Here is a 10,782-nt window from a genome sequence, read left to right as displayed (position 1 = left end):
TTTAGGGATGTCGCTCGTCAGACGCGCCTTCAACGCCCAGGCGGCAGCTGCGCTGAGAGCGTTCCGATCCGTTCCTCCGTCGGAGAAATACCAGAGAGTGGGACTCCCGCGCACAGTTCTGCAAAGACACGGAGGAAAACCAGAGAGGATCCCTACGTTAAACACGGCAGGAGCTTGTGGAGAAAAGTGAAAAAGCTTACAGCACCTGGTATTCCCAGGCGGTCTCCCATCCAAGTACTAACCAGGCCCGACCCTGCTTAGCTTCCGAGATCAGACGAGATCGGGCGTGTTCAGGGTGGTATGGCCGTAAGCTGTCCAAGGTACCACGCATGGGCCTTTTAGGGATGTCGCTCGTCAGACGCGCCTTCAACGCCCAGGCGGCAGCTGCGCTGAGAGCGTTCCGATCCGTTCCTCCGTCGGAGAAATACCAGAGAGTGGGAATCCCGCGCACAGTTCTGCAAAGACACGGAGGAAAACCAGAGAGGATCCCTACGTTAAACACGGCAGGAGCTTGTGGAGAAAAGTGAAAAAGCTTACAGCACCTGGTATTCCCAGGCGGTCTCCCATCCAAGTACTAACCAGGCCCGACCCTGCTTAGCTTCCGAGATCAGACGAGATCGGGCGTGTTCAGGGTGGTATGGCCGTAAGCTGTCCAAGGTACCACGCATGGGCCTTTTAGGGATGTCGCTCGTCAGACGCGCCTTCAACGCCCAGGCGGCAGCTGCGCTGAGAGCGTTCCGATCCGTTCCTCCGTCGGAGAAATACCAGAGAGTGGGACTCCCGCGCACAGTTCTGCAAAGACACGGAGGAAAACCAGAGAGGATCCCTACGTTATACACGGCAGGAGCTTGTGGAGAAAAGTGAAAAAGCTTACAGCACCTGGTATTCCCAGGCGGTCTCCCATCCAAGTACTAACCAGGCCCGACCCTGCTTAGCTTCCGAGATCAGACGAGATCGGGCGTGTTCAGGGTGGTATGGCCGTAAGCTGTCCAAGGTACCACGCATGGGCCTTTTAGGGATGTCGCTCGTCAGACGCGCCTTCAACGCCCAGGCGGCAGCTGCGCTGAGAGCGTTCCGATCCGTTCCTCCGTCGGAGAAATACCAGAGAGTGGGACTCCCGCGCACAGTTCTGCAAAGACACGGAGGAAAACCAGAGAGGATCCCTACGTTAAACACGGCAGGAGCTTGTGGAGAAAAGTGAAAAAGCTTACAGCACCTGGTATTCCCAGGCGGTCTCCCATCCAAGTACTAACCAGGCCCGACCCTGCTTAGCTTCCGAGATCAGACGAGATCGGGCGTGTTCAGGGTGGTATGGCCGTAAGCTGTCCAAGGTACCACGCATGGGCCTTTTAGGGATGTCGCTCGTCAGACGCGCCTTCAACGCCCAGGCGGCAGCTGCGCTGAGAGCGTTCCGATCCGTTCCTCCGTCGGAGAAATACCAGAGAGTGGGACTCCCGCGCACAGTTCTGCAAAGACACGGAGGAAAACCAGAGAGGATCCCTACGTTAAACACGGCAGGAGCTTGTGGAGAAAAGTGAAAAAGCTTACAGCACCTGGTATTCCCAGGCGGTCTCCCATCCAAGTACTAACCAGGCCCGACCCTGCTTAGCTTCCGAGATCAGACGAGATCGGGCGTGTTCAGGGTGGTATGGCCGTAAGCTGTCCAAGGTACCACGCATGGGCCTTTTAGGGATGTCGCTCGTCAGACGCGCCTTCAACGCCCAGGCGGCAGCTGCGCTGAGAGCGTTCCGATCCGTCGGAGAAATACCAGAGAGTGGGACTCCCGCGCACAGTTCTGCAAAGACACGGAGGAAAACCAGAGAGGATCCCTACGTTAAACACGGCAGGAGCTTGTGGAGAAAAGTGAAAAAGCTTACAGCACCTGGTATTCCCAGGCGGTCTCCCATCCAAGTACTAACCAGGCCCGACCCTGCTTAGCTTCCGAGATCAGACGAGATCGGGCGTGTTCAGGGTGGTATGGCCGTAAGCTGTCCAAGGTACCACGCATGGGCCTTTTAGGGATGTCGCTCGTCAGACGCGCCTTCAACGCCCAGGCGGCAGCTGCGCTGAGAGCGTTCCGATCCGTTCCTCCGTCGGAGAAATACCAGAGAGTGGGACTCCCGCGCACAGTTCTGCAAAGACACGGAGGAAAACCAGAGAGGATCCCTACGTTATACACGGCAGGAGCTTGTGGAGAAAAGTGAAAAAGCTTACAGCACCTGGTATTCCCAGGCGGTCTCCCATCCAAGTACTAACCAGGCCCGACCCTGCTTAGCTTCCGAGATCAGACGAGATCGGGCGTGTTCAGGGTGGTATGGCCGTAAGCTGTCCAAGGTACCACGCATGGGCCTTTTAGGGATGTCGCTCGTCAGACGCGCCTTCAACGCCCAGGCGGCAGCTGCGCTGAGAGCGTTCCGATCCGTTCCTCCGTCGGAGAAATACCAGAGAGTGGGACTCCCGCGCACAGTTCTGCAAAGACACGGAGGAAAACCAGAGAGGATCCCTACGTTAAACACGGCAGGAGCTTGTGGAGAAAAGTGAAAAAGCTTACAGCACCTGGTATTCCCAGGCGGTCTCCCATCCAAGTACTAACCAGGCCCGACCCTGCTTAGCTTCCGAGATCAGACGAGATCGGGCGTGTTCAGGGTGGTATGGCCGTAAGCTGTCCAAGGTACCACGCATGGGCCTTTTAGGGATGTCGCTCGTCAGACGCGCCTTCAACGCCCAGGCGGCAGCTGCGCTGAGAGCGTTCCGATCCGTCGGAGAAATACCAGAGAGTGGGACTCCCGCGCACAGTTCTGCAAAGACACGGAGGAAAACCAGAGAGGATCCCTACGTTAAACACGGCAGGAGCTTGTGGAGAAAAGTGAAAAAGCTTACAGCACCTGGTATTCCCAGGCGGTCTCCCATCCAAGTACTAACCAGGCCCGACCCTGCTTAGCTTCCGAGATCAGACGAGATCGGGCGTGTTCAGGGTGGTATGGCCGTAAGCTGTACAAGGTACCACGCATGGGCCTTTTAGGGATGTCGCTCGTCAGACGCGCCTTCAACGCCCAGGCGGCAGCTGCGCTGAGAGCGTTCCGATCCGTTCCTCCGTCGGAGAAATACCAGAGAGTGGGACTCCCGCGCACAGTTCTGCAAAGACACGGAGGAAAACCAGAGAGGATCCCTACGTTAAACACGGCAGGAGCTTGTGGAGAAAAGTGAAAAAGCTTACAGCACCTGGTATTCCCAGGCGGTCTCCCATCCAAGTACTAACCAGGCCCGACCCTGCTTAGCTTCCGAGATCAGACGAGATCGGGCGTGTTCAGGGTGGTATGGCCGTAAGCTGTCCAAGGTACCACGCATGGGCCTTTTAGGGATGTCGCTCGTCAGACGCGCCTTCAACGCCCAGGCGGCAGCTGCGCTGAGAGCGTTCCGATCCGTTCCTCCGTCGGAGAAATACCAGAGAGTGGGACTCCCGCGCACAGTTCTGCAAAGACACGGAGGAAAACCAGAGAGGATCCCTACGTTAAACACGGCAGGAGCTTGTGGAGAAAAGTGAAAAAGCTTACAGCACCTGGTATTCCCAGGCGGTCTCCCATCCAAGTACTAACCAGGCCCGACCCTGCTTAGCTTCCGAGATCAGACGAGATCGGGCGTGTTCAGGGTGGTATGGCCGTAAGCTGTCCAAGGTACCACGCATGGGCCTTTTAGGGATGTCGCTCGTCAGACGCGCCTTCAACGCCCAGGCGGCAGCTGTGCTGAGAGCGTTCCGATCCGTTCCTCCGTCGGAGAAATACCAGAGAGTGGGACTCCCGCGCACAGTTCTGCAAAGACACGGAGGAAAACCAGAGAGGATCCCTACGTTAAACACGGCAGGAGCTTGTGGAGAAAAGTGAAAAAGCTTACAGCACCTGGTATTCCCAGGCGGTCTCCCATCCAAGTACTAACCAGGCCCGACCCTGCTTAGCTTCCGAGATCAGACGAGATCGGGCGTGTTCAGGGTGGTATGGCCGTAAGCTGTCCAAGGTACCACGCATGGGCCTTTTAGGGATGTCGCTCGTCAGACGCGCCTTCAACGCCCAGGCGGCAGCTGCGCTGAGAGCGTTCCGATCCGTCGGAGAAATACCAGAGAGTGGGACTCCCGCGCACAGTTCTGCAAAGACACGGAGGAAAACCAGAGAGGATCCCTACGTTAAACACGGCAGGAGCTTGTGGAGAAAAGTGAAAAAGCTTACAGCACCTGGTATTCCCAGGCGGTCTCCCATCCAAGTACTAACCAGGCCCGACCCTGCTTAGCTTCCGAGATCAGACGAGATCGGGCGTGTTCAGGGTGGTATGGCCGTAAGCTGTCCAAGGTACCACGCATGGGCCTTTTAGGGATGTCGCTCGTCAGACGCGCCTTCAACGCCCAGGCGGCAGCTGCGCTGAGAGCGTTCCGATCCGTTCCTCCGTCGGAGAAATACCAGAGAGTGGGACTCCCGCGCACAGTTCTGCAAAGACACGGAGGAAAACCAGAGAGGATCCCTACGTTATACACGGCAGGAGCTTGTGGAGAAAAGTGAAAAAGCTTACAGCACCTGGTATTCCCAGGCGGTCTCCCATCCAAGTACTAACCAGGCCCGACCCTGCTTAGCTTCCGAGATCAGACGAGATCGGGCGTGTTCAGGGTGGTATGGCCGTAAGCTGTCCAAGGTACCACGCATGGGCCTTTTAGGGATGTCGCTCGTCAGACGCGCCTTCAACGCCCAGGCGGCAGCTGCGCTGAGAGCGTTCCGATCCGTTCCTCCGTCGGAGAAATACCAGAGAGTGGGACTCCCGCGCACAGTTCTGCAAAGACACGGAGGAAAACCAGAGAGGATCCCTACGTTAAACACGGCAGGAGCTTGTGGAGAAAAGTGAAAAAGCTTACAGCACCTGGTATTCCCAGGCGGTCTCCCATCCAAGTACTAACCAGGCCCGACCCTGCTTAGCTTCCGAGATCAGACGAGATCGGGCGTGTTCAGGGTGGTATGGCCGTAAGCTGTCCAAGGTACCACGCATGGGCCTTTTAGGGATGTCGCTCGTCAGACGCGCCTTCAACGCCCAGGCGGCAGCTGCGCTGAGAGCGTTCCGATCCGTCGGAGAAATACCAGAGAGTGGGACTCCCGCGCACAGTTCTGCAAAGACACGGAGGAAAACCAGAGAGGATCCCTACGTTAAACACGGCAGGAGCTTGTGGAGAAAAGTGAAAAAGCTTACAGCACCTGGTATTCCCAGGCGGTCTCCCATCCAAGTACTAACCAGGCCCGACCCTTCTTAGCTTCCGAGATCAGACGAGATCGGGCGTGTTCAGGGTGGTATGGCCGTAAGCTGTCCAAGGTACCACGCATGGGCCTTTTAGGGATGTCGCTCGTCAGACGCGCCTTCAACGCCCAGGCGGCAGCTGCGCTGAGAGCGTTCCGATCCGTCGGAGAAATACCAGAGAGTGGGACTCCCGCGCACAGTTCTGCAAAGACACGGAGGAAAACCAGAGAGGATCCCTACGTTAAACACGGCAGGAGCTTGTGGAGAAAAGTGAAAAAGCTTACAGCACCTGGTATTCCCAGGCGGTCTCCCATCCAAGTACTAACCAGGCCCGACCCTGCTTAGCTTCCGAGATCAGACGAGATCGGGCGTGTTCAGGGTGGTATGGCCGTAAGCTGCCCAAGGTACCACGCATGGGCCTTTTAGGGATGTCGCTCGTCAGACGCGCCTTCAACGCCCAGGCGGCAGCTGCGCTGAGAGCGTTCCGATCCGTTCCTCCGTCGGAGAAATACCAGAGAGTGGGACTCCCGCGCACAGTTCTGCAAAGACACGGAGGAAAACCAGAGAGGATCCCTACGTTAAACACGGCAGGAGCTTGTGGAGAAAAGTGAAAAAGCTTACAGCACCTGGTATTCCCAGGCGGTCTCCCATCCAAGTACTAACCAGGCCCGACCCTTCTTAGCTTCCGAGATCAGACGAGATCGGGCGTGTTCAGGGTGGTATGGCCGTAAGCTGTCCAAGGTACCACGCATGGGCCTTTTAGGGATGTCGCTCGTCAGACGCGCCTTCAACGCCCAGGCGGCAGCTGCGCTGAGAGCGTTCCGATCCGTTCCTCCGTCGGAGAAATACCAGAGAGTGGGACTCCTGCGCACAGTTCTGCAAAGACACGGAGGAAAACCAGAGAGGATCCCTACGTTAAACACGGCAGGAGCTTGTGGAGAAAAGTGAAAAAGCTTACAGCACCTGGTATTCCCAGGCGGTCTCCCATCCAAGTACTAACCAGGCCCGACCCTGCTTAGCTTCCGAGATCAGACGAGATCGGGCGTGTTCAGGGTGGTATGGCCGTAAGCTGTCCAAGGTACCACGCATGGGCCTTTTAGGGATGTCGCTCGTCAGACGCGCCTTCAACGCCCAGGCGGCAGCTGCGCTGAGAGCGTTCCGATCCGTTCCTCCGTCGGAGAAATACCAGAGAGTGGGACTCCCGCGCACAGTTCTGCAAAGACACGGAGGAAAACCAGAGAGGATCCCTACGTTAAACACGGCAGGAGCTTGTGGAGAAAAGTGAAAAAGCTTACAGCACCTGGTATTCCCAGGCGGTCTCCCATCCAAGTACTAACCAGGCCCGACCCTGCTTAGCTTCCGAGATCAGACGAGATCGGGCGTGTTCAGGGTGGTATGGCCGTAAGCTGTCCAAGGTACCACGCATGGGCCTTTTAGGGATGTCGCTCGTCAGACGCGCCTTCAACGCCCAGGCGGCAGCTGCGCTGAGAGCGTTCCGATCCGTTCCTCCGTCGGAGAAATACCAGAGAGTGGGACTCCCGCGCACAGTTCTGCAAAGACACGGAGGAAAACCAGAGAGGATCCCTACGTTAAACACGGCAGGAGCTTGTGGAGAAAAGTGAAAAAGCTTACAGCACCTGGTATTCCCAGGCGGTCTCCCATCCAAGTACTAACCAGGCCCGACCCTGCTTAGCTTCCGAGATCAGACGAGATCGGGCGTGTTCAGGGTGGTATGGCCGTAAGCTGTCCAAGGTACCACGCATGGGCCTTTTAGGGATGTCGCTCGTCAGACGCGCCTTCAACGCCCAGGCGGCAGCTGCGCTGAGAGCGTTCCGATCCGTCGGAGAAATACCAGAGAGTGGGACTCCCGCGCACAGTTCTGCAAAGACACGGAGGAAAACCAGAGAGGATCCCTACGTTAAACACGGCAGGAGCTTGTGGAGAAAAGTGAAAAAGCTTACAGCACCTGGTATTCCCAGGCGGTCTCCCATCCAAGTACTAACCAGGCCCGACCCTGCTTAGCTTCCGAGATCAGACGAGATCGGGCGTGTTCAGGGTGGTATGGCCGTAAGCTGTCCAAGGTACCACGCATGGGCCTTTTAGGGATGTCGCTCGTCAGACGCGCCTTCAACGCCCAGGCGGCAGCTGCGCTGAGAGCGTTCCGATCCGTTCCTCCGTCGGAGAAATACCAGAGAGTGGGACTCCCGCGCACAGTTCTGCAAAGACACGGAGGAAAACCAGAGAGGATCCCTACGTTAAACACGGCAGGAGCTTGTGGAGAAAAGTGAAAAAGCTTACAGCACCTGGTATTCCCAGGCGGTCTCCCATCCAAGTACTAACCAGGCCCGACCCTGCTTAGCTTCCGAGATCAGACGAGATCGGGCGTGTTCAGGGTGGTATGGCCGTAAGCTGTCCAAGGTACCACGCATGGGCCTTTTAGGGATGTCGCTCGTCAGACGCGCCTTCAACGCCCAGGCGGCAGCTGCGCTGAGAGCGTTCCGATCCGTCGGAGAAATACCAGAGAGTGGGACTCCCACGCACAGTTCTGCAAAGACACGGAGGAAAACCAGAGAGGATCCCTACGTTAAACACGGCAGGAGCTTGTGGAGAAAAGTGAAAAAGCTTACAGCACCTGGTATTCCCAGGCGGTCTCCCATCCAAGTACTAACCAGGCCCGACCCTGCTTAGCTTCCGAGATCAGACGAGATCGGGCGTGTTCAGGGTGGTATGGCCGTAAGCTGTACAAGGTACCACGCATGGGCCTTTTAGGGATGTCGCTCGTCAGACGCGCCTTCAACGCCCAGGCGGCAGCTGCGCTGAGAGCGTTCCGATCCGTTCCTCCGTCGGAGAAATACCAGAGAGTGGGACTCCCGCGCACAGTTCTGCAAAGACACGGAGGAAAACCAGAGAGGATCCCTACGTTAAACACGGCAGGAGCTTGTGGAGAAAAGTGAAAAAGCTTACAGCACCTGGTATTCCCAGGCGGTCTCCCATCCAAGTACTAACCAGGCCCGACCCTGCTTAGCTTCCGAGATCAGACGAGATCGGGCGTGTTCAGGGTGGTATGGCCGTAAGCTGTCCAAGGTACCACGCATGGGCCTTTTAGGGATGTCGCTCGTCAGACGCGCCTTCAACGCCCAGGCGGCAGCTGCGCTGAGAGCGTTCCGATCCGTTCCTCCGTCGGAGAAATACCAGAGAGTGGGACTCCCGCGCACAGTTCTGCAAAGACACGGAGGAAAACCAGAGAGGATCCCTACGTTAAACACGGCAGGAGCTTGTGGAGAAAAGTGAAAAAGCTTACAGCACCTGGTATTCCCAGGCGGTCTCCCATCCAAGTACTAACCAGGCCCGACCCTGCTTAGCTTCCGAGATCAGACGAGATCGGGCGTGTTCAGGGTGGTATGGCCGTAAGCTGTCCAAGGTACCACGCATGGGCCTTTTAGGGATGTCGCTCGTCAGACGCGCCTTCAACGCCCAGGCGGCAGCTGTGCTGAGAGCGTTCCGATCCGTTCCTCCGTCGGAGAAATACCAGAGAGTGGGACTCCCGCGCACAGTTCTGCAAAGACACGGAGGAAAACCAGAGAGGATCCCTACGTTAAACACGGCAGGAGCTTGTGGAGAAAAGTGAAAAAGCTTACAGCACCTGGTATTCCCAGGCGGTCTCCCATCCAAGTACTAACCAGGCCCGACCCTGCTTAGCTTCCGAGATCAGACGAGATCGGGCGTGTTCAGGGTGGTATGGCCGTAAGCTGTCCAAGGTACCACGCATGGGCCTTTTAGGGATGTCGCTCGTCAGACGCGCCTTCAACGCCCAGGCGGCAGCTGCGCTGAGAGCGTTCCGATCCGTCGGAGAAATACCAGAGAGTGGGACTCCCGCGCACAGTTCTGCAAAGACACGGAGGAAAACCAGAGAGGATCCCTACGTTAAACACGGCAGGAGCTTGTGGAGAAAAGTGAAAAAGCTTACAGCACCTGGTATTCCCAGGCGGTCTCCCATCCAAGTACTAACCAGGCCCGACCCTGCTTAGCTTCCGAGATCAGACGAGATCGGGCGTGTTCAGGGTGGTATGGCCGTAAGCTGTCCAAGGTACCACGCATGGGCCTTTTAGGGATGTCGCTCGTCAGACGCGCCTTCAACGCCCAGGCGGCAGCTGCGCTGAGAGCGTTCCGATCCGTTCCTCCGTCGGAGAAATACCAGAGAGTGGGACTCCCGCGCACAGTTCTGCAAAGACACGGAGGAAAACCAGAGAGGATCCCTACGTTATACACGGCAGGAGCTTGTGGAGAAAAGTGAAAAAGCTTACAGCACCTGGTATTCCCAGGCGGTCTCCCATCCAAGTACTAACCAGGCCCGACCCTGCTTAGCTTCCGAGATCAGACGAGATCGGGCGTGTTCAGGGTGGTATGGCCGTAAGCTGTCCAAGGTACCACGCATGGGCCTTTTAGGGATGTCGCTCGTCAGACGCGCCTTCAACGCCCAGGCGGCAGCTGCGCTGAGAGCGTTCCGATCCGTTCCTCCGTCGGAGAAATACCAGAGAGTGGGACTCCCGCGCACAGTTCTGCAAAGACACGGAGGAAAACCAGAGAGGATCCCTACGTTAAACACGGCAGGAGCTTGTGGAGAAAAGTGAAAAAGCTTACAGCACCTGGTATTCCCAGGCGGTCTCCCATCCAAGTACTAACCAGGCCCGACCCTGCTTAGCTTCCGAGATCAGACGAGATCGGGCGTGTTCAGGGTGGTATGGCCGTAAGCTGTCCAAGGTACCACGCATGGGCCTTTTAGGGATGTCGCTCGTCAGACGCGCCTTCAACGCCCAGGCGGCAGCTGCGCTGAGAGCGTTCCGATCCGTCGGAGAAATACCAGAGAGTGGGACTCCCGCGCACAGTTCTGCAAAGACACGGAGGAAAACCAGAGAGGATCCCTACGTTAAACACGGCAGGAGCTTGTGGAGAAAAGTGAAAAAGCTTACAGCACCTGGTATTCCCAGGCGGTCTCCCATCCAAGTACTAACCAGGCCCGACCCTTCTTAGCTTCCGAGATCAGACGAGATCGGGCGTGTTCAGGGTGGTATGGCCGTAAGCTGTCCAAGGTACCACGCATGGGCCTTTTAGGGATGTCGCTCGTCAGACGCGCCTTCAACGCCCAGGCGGCAGCTGCGCTGAGAGCGTTCCGATCCGTCGGAGAAATACCAGAGAGTGGGACTCCCGCGCACAGTTCTGCAAAGACACGGAGGAAAACCAGAGAGGATCCCTACGTTAAACACGGCAGGAGCTTGTGGAGAAAAGTGAAAAAGCTTACAGCACCTGGTATTCCCAGGCGGTCTCCCATCCAAGTACTAACCAGGCCCGACCCTGCTTAGCTTCCGAGATCAGACGAGATCGGGCGTGTTCAGGGTGGTATGGCCGTAAGCTGCCCAAGGTACCACGCATGGGCCTTTTAGGGATGTCGCTCGTCAGACGCGCCTTCAACGCCCAGGCGGCAGCTGCGCTGAGAGCGTTCCGATCCGTTCCTCC

The 10,782-nt window shown here is 57.2% G+C and overlaps 32 non-coding genes across 32 annotated transcripts; all 32 read right to left on the bottom strand.

Annotated features, from left to right (window-relative positions):
- Positions 1-193: 193 nt before the first annotated feature.
- LOC137177585 (5S ribosomal RNA) lies at positions 194-312 on the bottom strand. The gene has a single exon (XR_010926216.1). It is a non-coding gene; the product is annotated as a 5S ribosomal RNA (ribosomal RNA).
- A 218-nt stretch (positions 313-530) lies between these two features.
- LOC137177574 (5S ribosomal RNA) lies at positions 531-649 on the bottom strand. The gene has a single exon (XR_010926203.1). It is a non-coding gene; the product is annotated as a 5S ribosomal RNA (ribosomal RNA).
- Positions 650-867: 218 nt separating this feature from the next.
- LOC137177562 (5S ribosomal RNA) lies at positions 868-986 on the bottom strand. The gene has a single exon (XR_010926189.1). It is a non-coding gene; the product is annotated as a 5S ribosomal RNA (ribosomal RNA).
- A 218-nt stretch (positions 987-1,204) lies between these two features.
- LOC137177551 (5S ribosomal RNA) lies at positions 1,205-1,323 on the bottom strand. The gene has a single exon (XR_010926177.1). It is a non-coding gene; the product is annotated as a 5S ribosomal RNA (ribosomal RNA).
- A 218-nt stretch (positions 1,324-1,541) lies between these two features.
- LOC137177539 (5S ribosomal RNA) lies at positions 1,542-1,660 on the bottom strand. The gene has a single exon (XR_010926166.1). It is a non-coding gene; the product is annotated as a 5S ribosomal RNA (ribosomal RNA).
- Positions 1,661-1,870: 210 nt separating this feature from the next.
- LOC137177527 (5S ribosomal RNA) lies at positions 1,871-1,989 on the bottom strand. Its single transcript, XR_010926155.1, has one exon. It is a non-coding gene; the product is annotated as a 5S ribosomal RNA (ribosomal RNA).
- Positions 1,990-2,207: 218 nt separating this feature from the next.
- Positions 2,208-2,326, bottom strand: LOC137177516 (5S ribosomal RNA). The gene has a single exon (XR_010926144.1). It is a non-coding gene; the product is annotated as a 5S ribosomal RNA (ribosomal RNA).
- Positions 2,327-2,544: 218 nt separating this feature from the next.
- Positions 2,545-2,663, bottom strand: LOC137178606 (5S ribosomal RNA). Its single transcript, XR_010927180.1, has one exon. It is a non-coding gene; the product is annotated as a 5S ribosomal RNA (ribosomal RNA).
- A 210-nt stretch (positions 2,664-2,873) lies between these two features.
- LOC137178595 (5S ribosomal RNA) lies at positions 2,874-2,992 on the bottom strand. The gene has a single exon (XR_010927169.1). It is a non-coding gene; the product is annotated as a 5S ribosomal RNA (ribosomal RNA).
- Positions 2,993-3,210: 218 nt separating this feature from the next.
- On the bottom strand, positions 3,211-3,329 carry LOC137178583 (5S ribosomal RNA). The gene has a single exon (XR_010927158.1). It is a non-coding gene; the product is annotated as a 5S ribosomal RNA (ribosomal RNA).
- Positions 3,330-3,547: 218 nt separating this feature from the next.
- Positions 3,548-3,666, bottom strand: LOC137178571 (5S ribosomal RNA). Its single transcript, XR_010927147.1, has one exon. It is a non-coding gene; the product is annotated as a 5S ribosomal RNA (ribosomal RNA).
- Positions 3,667-3,884: 218 nt separating this feature from the next.
- On the bottom strand, positions 3,885-4,003 carry LOC137178559 (5S ribosomal RNA). Its single transcript, XR_010927136.1, has one exon. It is a non-coding gene; the product is annotated as a 5S ribosomal RNA (ribosomal RNA).
- Positions 4,004-4,213: 210 nt separating this feature from the next.
- On the bottom strand, positions 4,214-4,332 carry LOC137178547 (5S ribosomal RNA). Its single transcript, XR_010927122.1, has one exon. It is a non-coding gene; the product is annotated as a 5S ribosomal RNA (ribosomal RNA).
- Positions 4,333-4,550: 218 nt separating this feature from the next.
- Positions 4,551-4,669, bottom strand: LOC137178534 (5S ribosomal RNA). Its single transcript, XR_010927110.1, has one exon. It is a non-coding gene; the product is annotated as a 5S ribosomal RNA (ribosomal RNA).
- A 218-nt stretch (positions 4,670-4,887) lies between these two features.
- Positions 4,888-5,006, bottom strand: LOC137178522 (5S ribosomal RNA). The gene has a single exon (XR_010927099.1). It is a non-coding gene; the product is annotated as a 5S ribosomal RNA (ribosomal RNA).
- A 210-nt stretch (positions 5,007-5,216) lies between these two features.
- Positions 5,217-5,335, bottom strand: LOC137178000 (5S ribosomal RNA). Its single transcript, XR_010926612.1, has one exon. It is a non-coding gene; the product is annotated as a 5S ribosomal RNA (ribosomal RNA).
- Positions 5,336-5,545: 210 nt separating this feature from the next.
- On the bottom strand, positions 5,546-5,664 carry LOC137178510 (5S ribosomal RNA). Its single transcript, XR_010927088.1, has one exon. It is a non-coding gene; the product is annotated as a 5S ribosomal RNA (ribosomal RNA).
- Positions 5,665-5,882: 218 nt separating this feature from the next.
- Positions 5,883-6,001, bottom strand: LOC137177999 (5S ribosomal RNA). The gene has a single exon (XR_010926611.1). It is a non-coding gene; the product is annotated as a 5S ribosomal RNA (ribosomal RNA).
- A 218-nt stretch (positions 6,002-6,219) lies between these two features.
- Positions 6,220-6,338, bottom strand: LOC137178498 (5S ribosomal RNA). The gene has a single exon (XR_010927077.1). It is a non-coding gene; the product is annotated as a 5S ribosomal RNA (ribosomal RNA).
- A 218-nt stretch (positions 6,339-6,556) lies between these two features.
- Positions 6,557-6,675, bottom strand: LOC137178487 (5S ribosomal RNA). The gene has a single exon (XR_010927066.1). It is a non-coding gene; the product is annotated as a 5S ribosomal RNA (ribosomal RNA).
- Positions 6,676-6,893: 218 nt separating this feature from the next.
- Positions 6,894-7,012, bottom strand: LOC137178475 (5S ribosomal RNA). Its single transcript, XR_010927055.1, has one exon. It is a non-coding gene; the product is annotated as a 5S ribosomal RNA (ribosomal RNA).
- A 210-nt stretch (positions 7,013-7,222) lies between these two features.
- Positions 7,223-7,341, bottom strand: LOC137178463 (5S ribosomal RNA). The gene has a single exon (XR_010927044.1). It is a non-coding gene; the product is annotated as a 5S ribosomal RNA (ribosomal RNA).
- A 218-nt stretch (positions 7,342-7,559) lies between these two features.
- LOC137178451 (5S ribosomal RNA) lies at positions 7,560-7,678 on the bottom strand. Its single transcript, XR_010927033.1, has one exon. It is a non-coding gene; the product is annotated as a 5S ribosomal RNA (ribosomal RNA).
- A 210-nt stretch (positions 7,679-7,888) lies between these two features.
- On the bottom strand, positions 7,889-8,007 carry LOC137178440 (5S ribosomal RNA). Its single transcript, XR_010927022.1, has one exon. It is a non-coding gene; the product is annotated as a 5S ribosomal RNA (ribosomal RNA).
- A 218-nt stretch (positions 8,008-8,225) lies between these two features.
- LOC137178427 (5S ribosomal RNA) lies at positions 8,226-8,344 on the bottom strand. The gene has a single exon (XR_010927010.1). It is a non-coding gene; the product is annotated as a 5S ribosomal RNA (ribosomal RNA).
- Positions 8,345-8,562: 218 nt separating this feature from the next.
- On the bottom strand, positions 8,563-8,681 carry LOC137178415 (5S ribosomal RNA). The gene has a single exon (XR_010926999.1). It is a non-coding gene; the product is annotated as a 5S ribosomal RNA (ribosomal RNA).
- A 218-nt stretch (positions 8,682-8,899) lies between these two features.
- LOC137178403 (5S ribosomal RNA) lies at positions 8,900-9,018 on the bottom strand. Its single transcript, XR_010926988.1, has one exon. It is a non-coding gene; the product is annotated as a 5S ribosomal RNA (ribosomal RNA).
- Positions 9,019-9,228: 210 nt separating this feature from the next.
- LOC137178392 (5S ribosomal RNA) lies at positions 9,229-9,347 on the bottom strand. Its single transcript, XR_010926977.1, has one exon. It is a non-coding gene; the product is annotated as a 5S ribosomal RNA (ribosomal RNA).
- A 218-nt stretch (positions 9,348-9,565) lies between these two features.
- LOC137178380 (5S ribosomal RNA) lies at positions 9,566-9,684 on the bottom strand. Its single transcript, XR_010926965.1, has one exon. It is a non-coding gene; the product is annotated as a 5S ribosomal RNA (ribosomal RNA).
- A 218-nt stretch (positions 9,685-9,902) lies between these two features.
- On the bottom strand, positions 9,903-10,021 carry LOC137178369 (5S ribosomal RNA). Its single transcript, XR_010926954.1, has one exon. It is a non-coding gene; the product is annotated as a 5S ribosomal RNA (ribosomal RNA).
- Positions 10,022-10,231: 210 nt separating this feature from the next.
- Positions 10,232-10,350, bottom strand: LOC137177997 (5S ribosomal RNA). The gene has a single exon (XR_010926610.1). It is a non-coding gene; the product is annotated as a 5S ribosomal RNA (ribosomal RNA).
- A 210-nt stretch (positions 10,351-10,560) lies between these two features.
- LOC137178358 (5S ribosomal RNA) lies at positions 10,561-10,679 on the bottom strand. Its single transcript, XR_010926943.1, has one exon. It is a non-coding gene; the product is annotated as a 5S ribosomal RNA (ribosomal RNA).
- Positions 10,680-10,782: the final 103 nt, after the last annotated feature.

Source organism: Thunnus thynnus, chromosome 24 (genome assembly GCF_963924715.1).
Source record: "Thunnus thynnus chromosome 24, fThuThy2.1, whole genome shotgun sequence".
In the NCBI taxonomy this organism is placed as follows: Eukaryota; Metazoa; Chordata; class Actinopteri; order Scombriformes; family Scombridae; genus Thunnus; species Thunnus thynnus.
Note: the sequence above shows the minus strand (reverse complement) of the source record. Positions and strands in the feature narration are given on the sequence as shown.